Source organism: Haplochromis burtoni, unplaced genomic scaffold (assembly GCF_018398535.1).
Source record: "Haplochromis burtoni strain Fernald_Lab_line unplaced genomic scaffold, NCSU_Asbu1 Contig_14, whole genome shotgun sequence".
NCBI classification, from domain to species: domain Eukaryota; kingdom Metazoa; phylum Chordata; class Actinopteri; order Cichliformes; family Cichlidae; genus Haplochromis; species Haplochromis burtoni.
Genome location: NW_024582375.1, coordinates 1,666,954 through 1,678,875, shown reverse-complemented (window position 1 = coordinate 1,678,875; position 11,922 = coordinate 1,666,954).

Genomic DNA, 11,922 nt, shown 5'->3' with positions numbered 1-11,922 from the left:
GATAGATAGAGCTGCGTGTCATCTGCATAGCAGTGAAAATGTATGCTATGTCTTCTAATGATGCTGCCTAGGGGAAGCATGTATAATGTAAACAGAATTGGTCCTAGCACTGAACCCTGTGGAACTCCATAATTAACCTTAGTGTGTGAAGGCGATGCAGCACAGTACCTGTAATACCTACAGCATCTTCTAGTCGCTCTAATAGGATATTATGGTCGACAGTATCGAACGCTGCACTGAGGTCTAGCAGGACAAGCACAGAGATGAGTCCACTGTCAGAGGCCATAAGAAGATCATTTATAACCTTCACTAAAGCTGTTTCTGTGCTGTGATGAGCTCTGAAACCTGACCGAAACTCTTCAAATAAGCCATTCCTCTGCAGATGATCTGTTAGCTGTTTGACAACTACTCTTTCAAGGATTTTTGATATGAAAGGAAGGTTGGAGATTGGCCTGTAATTACCTAAGACTGCTGGGTCTAGAGATGGCTTTTTGAGTAAAGGTTTAACTACAGCCAGCTTGAAGGCCTGTGGTACATAGCTGATTATTAGAGATAGGTTGATCATATTTAAGATCGAAGAATTAATTAATGGCAGGACTTCTTTGAGCAGTTTTGTAGGAATGGGGTCTAAAAGACACGTTGATGGTTTGGAGGAAGTAATTATTAAAGTTAACTCTTTTAGCATTCTCCTGTTAGTGGAATGCTAAAAGAAGGGCCTTTAAAGGTGTGCGGTTTTCAGGTGATCACCCTAAATACTGCACCAGACTGCTTTCTTTACATTTTTTACACTATCACAAGCGAGCATTCAGTCTCTTCCACATCCACTCTGAACATGCTGATTAAATGTTCAATCAAAGTGGAAGCCTGTATGATGTATGTAACCACACACGTATTTTCGAGCACTACAAATAGCCTTTAACCATCACTTCAGATTATGCTGCAGGTGTTCGGGAGTTCAAAGGAAAATGAAATGGTAACACTCCTCAGAAGGCTCTTACACCACTTTAAAGATTTACATGTACTGACATCAATCAGTTTCCCAACATCACTTTTTTTATTTACTAGATGAGAAATCTAAATATGCACTGAAGCACACATTTAAATATGCATCAAAGAGTCACTCATCAGAGTATTCTTTTGTGAAACCTCTAATAAATATTCATAAATTCTGTTTCTTTTGCTTAATATCCTCAATGACCTCTTTAGAATGAATTCACTAATCTACAGACTGTGACTGTACTGAGTACTTCGCAAACTTTTCTATCATTTCAGATGCTAAAACTCTACCCAATGCGTGTACTGATTGAGCCACTTAGTGAAATTGTCAAAGGTGTGCTTTTTATGTTGGTTTCTGCTTAACTGCCTTTTACAGAAAAGAAAAGAAAAGAAAAACAATCTTTGAGTGACACAGCACAAGATAAGCTTCCTTATATTCCAATATTTTGCTAATTTAGGGCTCAGTCACACAAGCCTGGAGTCTGGTTGGAGAACGCCAGTTCTTAGGGAAAGGGTGTATTCTCGGCCTGGTTAGTGTGCAGTTGCTGGCTTTTGCCGGGTGAAATAGGATGCGAAGCTCCCTGCCGGTAACTGATGCCCTCAGGGGTCGGTGCATTGGTGGTTCTTGGTGTCCGGGGCTGGGCGCTCAGGTATGTACCAGCTCACTCCCGGTGACTACTTGGTGGGGCCTGGTGCCTGTTGCTCGGTCAAGCCTCTTCCGGGGCAAAGGGGGCCCTCGGGCCTGCCAGCTGGGCCAGCTGTCTGGCACAGCTGGCTGCCGGCAGAGCCGGCGGGCACGCCACTGCAGCCCCCTCTGGCTTCTGCTCCGTGGCTACTGGGTGACCCCTCATCTGGGGCTCTCCTCAGCTCTTCCCAGGAGGGTGGCACGGATGCCCCTCCGGTGGTCCTCCTTGGGCTCTCGCACTCTGGGGCCTCTGGATGTCTGGGCCTGGATCTCCTCCATGCCTGCTTCATGCCCTGGGGGACAGGGCTATGGCTCTCTACATCCTCTAGCAGACCATTACATGGGGAAACCTTTTGAATACAAGCACGCTGATCCACACAGGTGTCAAGTCACTGTTCATAGACATAAACTACACCTCTATTGGCTGCTATTTCCAAGCACATTGTGCGCTGTCGGTCCTGCTTGCTACACAACAACATTCAATATTTAGTATTTACTGCTGTTTACACTTAGCTAGATTAACGTGATGGTGTTGTGTTTAGTATGTTGCTCTGTTTTTTTGCTTGTTTTCTCTTCTTTTTCTCTCAACAGGTGATCCAGGAGATTTTTTTCTTTTTAAGTGCTCTTTCTCACTGTCCCTCTGCCCTTCTGTTTTTCTTTTCCTTCATCTTTCTTTCTCCCTTTCCTATCCCTCAGTCATGTCTGTCCCGTCTGTAACAACTGAAAATAAAATAAAATAAAGTAAAATAAAATAAAATAAAGAATATTAAATAAAGAATATTTTCATATTCCAGGTATTCCTCATAAAACATGTTTGTGACATGAGGCCACAAAAGAAGAAGAAGAAAAAAAGAAAAAAAAGAAATAGGATGCGAAGACAGTGCTGCGCTAGAAGAATACCGTGGTCGCGATAGCTTGTGTAGAAGACACTGACTTGTCTGCAAACATTCTCTAACCAACAACAGAGGAGCAGCTATGTTTAAAAAAGATGAGTGATCACAGTTTCTAGCTTGCATTGCATTCTTTATGATCTCACTGCTGCCTAGCATTTGGTGTTTGCATATTTTCTTTGTGACTAGTTTTACCTAGAGACAGAAAACAACCTCCAGTAACCACTTGCCAACCACTTGAGGAATACTAATTTTTCCTAACGACTGGTTGGTTATCAGAGGGGTCACTAAGCAGTCTCTAAGTGTATGTGACTGAGGCTTTAGTGAACACTTTCACAATGAGTGCTAGTAACCCTCTAGCAACTCAGCTGCTTGGTGGAATACGTATTTTTCCTTAGCAACTGGCCAGGTGGTTGCCAGCTGGTCTCTGTGCTTGAGTGCTAGTCAGTGCTCTGGCTTTAAATGTGGTAGCTAAATAAAACAAAAAACTGCTAGGAAGTACATACCAAAGTAAAGTGAAGTAAAGGTTTAACAGTGACATAATCTGTAAATGTGTTTTATTTCAATAGCTCTATATAAGCATGTTATTAATTTTTTTTTAATCACAGTGTAACACAAATTGTTATGTTTTTTTTTTTTTACCACCACAACACTCTTATTGCATTTATCACCAAATGAATCAGATGTTTTTAGCTCCATATGTTTGTTCTCCCTGTATTTTCTAGCACATCAGTTAGTTTGTGGGAGTCCATGTTTCCTTTCCAAGAAACATGAAAATGTTTAATTACAAATGAAAAGAAAAAACATAAAAGTAATTTCATGGTTCCAGAGCAAACTGCAGGATTATATGTGCATACATTAAGTGGGCTGCCGACGCATGAATACATGACAGGTTAAATTAAAAGCCTGCTTCAAGTCTCCACACATATACTGACTGTATATACTGTACCTTCCACCTACACAGGCTTGCTGTCCATGTATCCGAGGGAAGGTGTTAAGCCTCCTAATCAGATGACAGAGTCGCTGCAATCGCTGTGGTAAACCTTGAGGCCTGCATCTTCGATCCCGTACATACGTGCTATTAAACAAATCCTGACTATGTGGTGCGTTTGATGGGAAGTCTGACGTGTCCTCAGGTGTGATGGCACTTTAAGGCCTCCCAGCTTGCCTCTGCAATGATTTTTTAGTAGAGTGAAAGAGCATCAATGATCTCCCCCTGGCTTTAGTCAATGTGTGTGTTGCCGCACATCATCAGTGGATGCTCACGGATGAAGCAGCGGAGAGGCAAGAAGTGTGAGTTTATTTTAGAAACTCTAAATTTGAGTTGGGCGCACATGTAACTGAGCAGAGTAACACAGCTCGGTTATTTGTTTGGACTTACTCGGAGAAGAAAACGCGGCATGAATTAGGTTATGGAAATGAGGCACAGTAATAATATTATTTAACACCCCTTCTCCCCATCCATACCTTAATTTTAATTTGATTGGATTTACATAACGATTTCCCATTAACCGGCTCCCCGGTGACCTCTCACTGATGGTGCCAACTGGTTACCCTACCCCCACGAAAACACGCTCACACACGCACACACACTTTCATCTTTCATGCCATTACTTAAAAGTCTGTGGGTGGTGCGACTACTTAGCGATGCCATGACCGTGCCATTTACATGCAGAACAAGTCTGATAATATCTCTGTGTACAAAAAAGAAGAAGAAGAAAAAACAAAACACCTTGTCAGGAAGTGTTAAGTCATCAAGTGGAGATGACTGTTCAGAGCAAAAGCTGCATGTATAAATTTTAATGCCCATGTTATAAGTTTTTTTGTTGTTGCTTTTTTTTTTTCTTTGAAGATTTCGTTCTGTGTGGTGGCTCCTTCAAAATAAAGCTGTATTTTAAAGGTGCAGTCAGTGGCTACATTTGCATATTTTCCTGGAAAATTATTACCTCCAGCAAGGAGGTTTAGTGATTACTTCAGTTTTCAGAAAGTTCAAGTGGATTTGCATAAACATTTTACCAGGTGGGGCTTGGCCTAACTTCGAAGTGACTGACTTCTGTTAGTTAAGTTAATCTGGGTCTGGATGCAGAAATATTTTTAAAGGATTGTTTACAGGGTTTCAGGATCTTTGGTCAGTGTTTTCATTTGTTTTCTCTTAAATCCAAATCACAAACTTGAGTCATCTCAGGGTTATCTCCACTCTCCTGCTCTATCTCAGAAGGTGGCTCATTGTTTAACACGGATGAAAGCCCTGAATCGGTTGTGTACCCTGCGGGAGGAAAGCGAGAGGCAGGGGGCCTCCTCCGCTATCTTTTGACACACAGACACACACACACACACACAAAACACAGATGCCTTTTTCTCTGAACTGGGGCAAATTTCAAACAAATCTACTCCGCCTATCACATCCTGTCCTTTGCAGCGTTCACCACGATTGAACAAGGAGGGAGAAGAAGAAGACGAAGAAGAAGAGGAGCAGTCCTGGAGATGACCTAAAAAAACAACTCCTTACGGACGTTCTCCATGTCTCAAAGACACACGGCCAGACTATCAAATATTTACCAAAAAGCTGTACCCGATCACTGTGGAGAGGGGGTGTGTTTGGTAAGAAAAGGTCTTTGAAAAAGACTCAAAAGCATCTGCGCTGCAGTACATCGGAGATCTTTCTCTCCTCTCTGGTCTCCGAATGATGATAGGAAGAGCAGGAAAAACGCTTCCTTTCTTTCCCACTTGCCCTCAATTCAGCTGAGTGATTATATGGGCCAGTATGGAGTCTTTCAGCATGATGGATGCTCACCGCAATTCTTTCAATGCTCTGGGATCATGAAGGAGAATTTGCATATGTATGATCGAGCTGCACAATAAGTAATCTTACCGACACACGCCTGGATTCACTACACACCAGTGACTTAAACCCTCAAACCCAATTTCGCTATGCTTTGCAATTAAGGTGCCTTTTCGGATGTTTTGATATTTTCGGATTGCCGTTGCTCAGCGTGTGCTCAACAAAGTTGAGAAATAGGGAACTCCAAAGCCATGTCATTCATATAAATAGGATTCAAAGCACTCAGTGGTGCACAACCAAGTTTTTTTTCCAGTTACAGTAATCTCTCAGCTGCATTGCTCTTCCTAGCCACTAGGGGGTAGAGGTCCTCTGTTATGAGGGGCTCCGCAGGCACTGCAGGGAGAAGAGGAAAACCGATGCCATGATTTCAAATGAGCGGCCTTGTAAACATGCCACAGACAGTTGTTAAGATTATAATGAAAATGGAGGAGGGGTGCCACAGTGCACCCTACAGTGTATCCATTGTCCAATATGCAAAGGAAGCAGAAGGAGTTCTTTTAACTATAGGAGAGGTGAAAATTTTGATTTTTACATCGTCAACTGGGAGCATTTACAATGCCGCTGTCTTAAATCCTTCAACCTCCCTGACAACATAATAGCCTCATTCTCTCCATGCAGGCAATTATTGTAGCTTTTAATTGCGTTGTTGTGGAAAGTGACATCACTGTCACTCAGCCGTGTTCGTACAGTGTATGCTGCTGTCGCTCAGACCTGCCAGGTGTTCGTTTTGGGACAGTGTGTGTTTGTGTGTGCATGCTTTGTAAGCCTGTGTGTGCCAATGTGAGCCAGAGTGGCAGCGACACATCTGATCAACTTGAGCGCGTGGGTGACGGTGTCTGGGAGGTGACAAGGGCTTGGCGATGGAGGTGGATTTGCCTTTCTTCAGGTGATAGAGTGTTGGCATCCACACCGTCTGCGTTACCTGCAGAGGGACAGTTCAGAAGTGAGTCTTCTCTTCTTTTTTTCTCTTTTCTCCTCTTGTTCTCTGTTCTGATAAGATCGTGTGTATACTGTCAAAGGCATTGAAGGGAGGCGATCTCGGGTAGAGGTTGCTGATGGCTGCCTCGAAGCACCGAGGGAGGTCACTCTCAGTGTCAGCTAGGATAGCCATCAAGGGTCTTCTGACCTGTGGAGAACCCCCGTCTCTCTGTTGTGGCTCCTTTTTGCAGGGAACCTACACAAAGATATATAAAGTGTGCATACAGACTGCCTCGAGGCAAGAGATGAGGAGATAGTGGATGGAAAAGCACGTGGATGGCTGGAGGAAAAAGCAAGGAAGGATGAGTTGAGGACAATGAGAAAGAGAGAGGGATCTGAGAGGGTCTAGGGAACCTGCATGAAGAAATAGTGAAAGTAGGTGAAAAGAGATGGAGCTAAGATGGGCAGCGAGGGAAAAGGATGTATTGGATCAAAGAAGATAATTCTATATGGCATCATAAGGAGGAGAAAGGTCTTATGGACCCTGGATGATGGAGTGGAGGCAGGAGGGCACAGAGGAATGAGTGTATATATGAAATATTGAGACAGAAAGCTTCAGAGTCATGCCCATTGTAGAAGATGGAGCATACTGACAAACAGTAAGTATGAAAGGGGCTCATTAGAAGTTACAAAGGATTTCTCAAAGGCTTTTTCTGAATGCTTAAATTCCAACAAAAACAGCATACTGAGAGTTTTTTAAAGGTTGGGTGTCTGAAAAAGATGTATACACTTTAAAGGAAGAACTAACTGTCTGTGGTGTATATTAGAAATCCATAAATCACAAACTGGAGGTGTTGCAAGCAACGCAGATGAATGATTTTATGCTTTTTATACTCTAAAACGACACCCTAATATTTTTAGAAGTCTACATCTACCAGCTCGCTCTTAATGATTAATGCTGCTGAGTGGAAGCCAGCTAAAGAAAGTGAACTTTGTTCGAGATGCTACGCTGATAAGTGCTGTCCCCTGCTGTTTCTGGTGTACAAAGCTGAAAGTCATTAAAATCAAGCATGAAATTGACTTTTTGAAAAGGATTGGTGCTTTCAAACAAATGACCTGTGTTCTATGGTTCCCAAGATCTGTGTTCATGAAGGTACAGTCCTTATAATGTATAGATGATGACAACTTGAATTAAAAGTGGTCGGTCATCTTATAATGCTCTCTGCAGCCTAGGAGGGGGTCATCTTAAGCTACGACCATTTTGAAGAGCTTCTTCATATGATACTTTGACCAAGTACTTGGGAACAGTGGGAAGGAAAAACTCTCTTTTAACAGAAAGAAACCTTCGGCAGAAATAGGCTCAGTGAGCGGTAGTCATCTACCGTGACTGGTTGAGGGTGATGGGATGATGACGGGACAAATGACACACTGTGTAATAGAGCTCAAGACGCTTTAAGAAAATGTGGTTCTGATAAACAAGAACATTTTGTTAAATACTTCAAACACTACATGAATATTCCTATTCTTGCTAAGAGTTAGGAGTGTTGACTGACCTTGCTGTGATTTGTTTGTAGGTAGAACCAGAAGCTGGTTAGCTCAGTGCAGCTTAGCTCAAGGCAAAAACTGAAACCTTTGTAAATTAGAACTAGTTCAACAAAGGTCACAACACTTCTTTATAGAGCAATTAGTCAGGTTTGCTGCATTATCACGCCTATATTTTGTTTACTCTGGTCTAATAGTAAATGGACTGGTTCTTGTATAGAGATTTTCTACTCTATCTGAACACACATAAGTTTCTATGCAGAAGGGCTTTCAGTCTACCACTCAGACAGTGATAGACTGAACAACAGGGGGTTGGACATTTGGAACATTTTCATCTTTGGAATTTTCATCTGGAACATCCCCTCAACTTCTGAATTTCCAACTCGGAAAGTCACAGCAGCCTCACCAACTCTGAGTTAACAATCCAGGATGGCAGGAGTGAATGTAAAATTGAAAGCTTTTATCTGCACTGCCACTGCTGCGTATTTATGACTTGCTTAATAAGCCACACACAGACCACTGACCAGGCTCTAGCCATGAATGTGCTGCAGCAATATTTTTAAGTGCAAGAAAACAAGTGTTGCTATGTTGCTACTGATGCACAAAGTGCTGTATCTTGCTAAGAAGCAAAATAAATTCTGTTTTTTCCTTCCTTTTCTGACTTTACTGTGTTTTACTTGCATCTATTTGAAAGAACGAAACACAAAACATTTTATTTTATATGCTGGAATATACAGAAAATAGGTTTAAATGTTAAAGAATTTCTTCAAGTCAAAGACATTTTAAAGAGAGGGGCTGAGCTGTCAACTGATCACCACCTGGTGGTGAGTTGGATCAGGTGGCGGGGGAGGACGCTGGACAGACCTGGTGCACCTAAACGCGTAGTGAGGGTGTGCTGGGAACGTCTAGCAGAGGCCCCAGTCCGCGAGATCTTCAACGCACACCTCCGGCAGAGCTTCAACAGCATTCCGAGGGAGACTGGGGACATTGAGTCCGAATGGACCATGTTCAGCGTCTCCATTGCCGAAGCTGCTGCATTGAGCTGCGGCCGCAAGGTGGTTGGTGCCTGCCGTGGTGGTAATCCCCGAACCAAATGGTGGACACCAGAGGTGAAGGGAGCCACCAGGCTGAAGAAGGAGTCCTATCGGGCTTGGTTAGCCTGTGGGACTCCGGAGGCAGCCGACAGGTATCGACAGGCCAAGCGGAATGCGGCTCGGGCAGTGGCTGAAGCAAAAACTCGGGTGTGGGAGGAGTTCGGAGAGGCCATGGAAAAAGACTTTCGGACTGCCTCGAAGAGATTCTGGCAAACCGTCAGGCGTCTCAGGAGGGGAAAGCGGTGCTCTACCTGCGCTGTGTATAGTGCTGGCGGAGCGCTGTTGACGTCGACTGAGAAAATTGTCGGGCGGTGGAAGGAATACTTCGAGGACCTCCTTAATCCCACTGACACGTCTTCCGAGGAGGAAGCAGAGTCTGGGGATGAGGGGTATGACCCGCCAATTTCCGGGGGCGAGGTCACTGAGGCAGTTAAACAACTCCTTGGTGGCAGAGCCCCTGGTGTTGATGAGGTCCGCCCCGAGTTCCTGAAGGCGCTGGACGTTGTAGGGCTGTCTTGGTTGACACGTCTCTGCAATGTTGCGTGGAGATCAGGGGCAGTGCCTGTGGACTGGCAGACCGGGGTGGTGGTCCCCATCTTTAAGAAGGGGGACCGGAGGGTGTGTTCCAACTACAGGGGGATCACACTCCTCAGCCTCCCTGGGAAAGTCTATGCCAGGGTGCTGGAGAGGAGAGTTCGTCCGCTAGTCGAACCTCGGATACAGGAGGAACAATGCGGTTTTCGTCCTGGTCGCGGAACACTGGACCAGCTCTTTATCCTCTCCAGGATACTTGAGGGTGCATGGGAGTTTGCCCAACCAGTCTACATGTGTTTTGTGGACCTGGAGAAGGCATTCGACCGTGTCCCTCGGGGTGTCCTGTGGGAGGTGTTGCGGGAGTATGGGGTGTCTGGCCCATTGCTACGGGCCATTCAATCCCTATACAACCGTTGCAAGAGCTTGGTTCGCATTGCCGGCAATAAGTCGGACTCGTTCCCGGTGGGTGATGGGCTCCGCCAGGGCTGCCCTTTGTCTCCGGTTCTGTTCATAATTTTTATGGACAGGATTTCTAGGCGCAGCCAAGTGGCGGAGGGCTTTCGCTTTGGTGGCCTCAGAATCTCATCTCTGATTTTTGCGGATGATGTGGTTCTGTTGGCTTCATCGGGTGAGGGCCTCCAGCTCGCACTGGAACGGTTCGCAGCCGAGTGTGAAGCAGCGGGAATGAGGATCAGCACCTCCAAATCTGAGGCCATGGTTCTCAGCCGGAAAAGGGTGGAGTGCCCACTCCGGGTCGGGGATGAGTTCCTGCCCCAAGTGGAGGAGTTCAAGTATCTCGGGGTCTTGTTCGCGAGTGATGGGAGAAGGGAGCCGGAGATCGACAGACGGATTGGGGCTGCAGCTGCAGTAATGCGGACGCTGCACCGGTCCGTCGTGGTGAAGAGGGAGCTGAGTGTAAAAGCGAAGCTCTCAATTTACCGGTCGATCTACGTCCCTACCCTCACCTATGGCCACGAGCTGTGGGTAGTGACCGAAAGAACGAGATCGCGGATACAAGCGGCGGAAATGAGCTTCCTCCGAAGGGTGGCTGGCCTCTCCCTTAGAGATAGGGTGAGAAGTTCGGCCATCCGGGAGGGGCTCAGAGTAGAGCAGCTGCTGCTCCACATCGAAAGGAGCCAGCTGAGGTGGTTCGGGCATCTGAGCAAGGATGCCCCCTGGGCGCCTCCTGGGCGAGGTGTTCCAGGCATGTCCCACCGGGAGGAGGCCCCGGGGCAGACCCAGGACACGCTGGAGAGATTATATCTCTCGGCTGGCCTGGGAACGCCTTGGTATTCCCCCGGACAAGCTGGAGGAGGTGGCTGGGGAGAGGGAGGTCTGGACCTCTTTGCTTAGGCTGCTACCCCCGCGACCCGACCTCGGATAAGCGGATGAAGATGGATGGATCAAAGACATTTGTATTCATTCAATTTTTGCTTAATGCAATGTGCATAAAATTAAAAGATTAAAAGTCATAAAACAATTTTTAAAAAAAGGCTTTGATTCAATTTTATATGATGGATTATGCATAAAAAATAGAATTGCTTTATTACCTATTCAGGTTGTGTATTGTGTATCTAAAAAGTAACTAAGTAAATAATTATTATTATTATTATTATTTTTTTCTTTTTTTTTTAAAATGTAATTATTTACGTGAAGCTCTGCCATCACGTAAATAATTACTTTTGAAAATAAGTAACCAGTAAAGTAATGGCATTACTTTTTTGGAGAAGTAATCAGTAATTAGTTAGTAATTACTGCTCATAACCAGAAGCGAGTGATAAAATTAATTTTTTCTCTTATTAGAGTACATTTATGATTTAGTCACTACGCTCCAAAACCGGAAATCATTAAAACTGTAAAGAACTTTTAAGAACAGCACAAGGGAAAAAGAGCCAACCAGCGGTTTGGGGGTTTGTCAGTCAGCCTGAAACCCCCAAACAACCTGTAACTTCTAAAAATTCCTGCAGACTTTTCTGCAGAGTCACATTGATTCACAATAATAGTGAGTTGTTTTGGGAGTTGTTTTTTTTTTTACCACACTCTGAACCTCAGTGACCTCACTAACTGGTTATGGTTTTCGACTAAGCTAAGCCAGTTTGCTATCTACAGCATGGGACAAGACCACAAGAAAAAAAAGCAGCAAAATACTATTTTTACACAGTACACATCATACAAGATATTCATTCATTAAATTTATCGAACCTTATTACTGGCTAAATTAGCTATTAAATATCTTTTATAGAACTTACTTTAAGCTAACTCAAACTGCTTACTGTTCAGGTGTAAGAGCTCTTTCAATCTCTTCTTCTATTGTCAGTGGCATTAAATGAAATAAGCAGTATTCCTTTAAGCATACGTCTGTTTGGAAACTGTGCCGATGCAAAATACATATTTGAAATTACCACAAAGTGTCATTGGGGA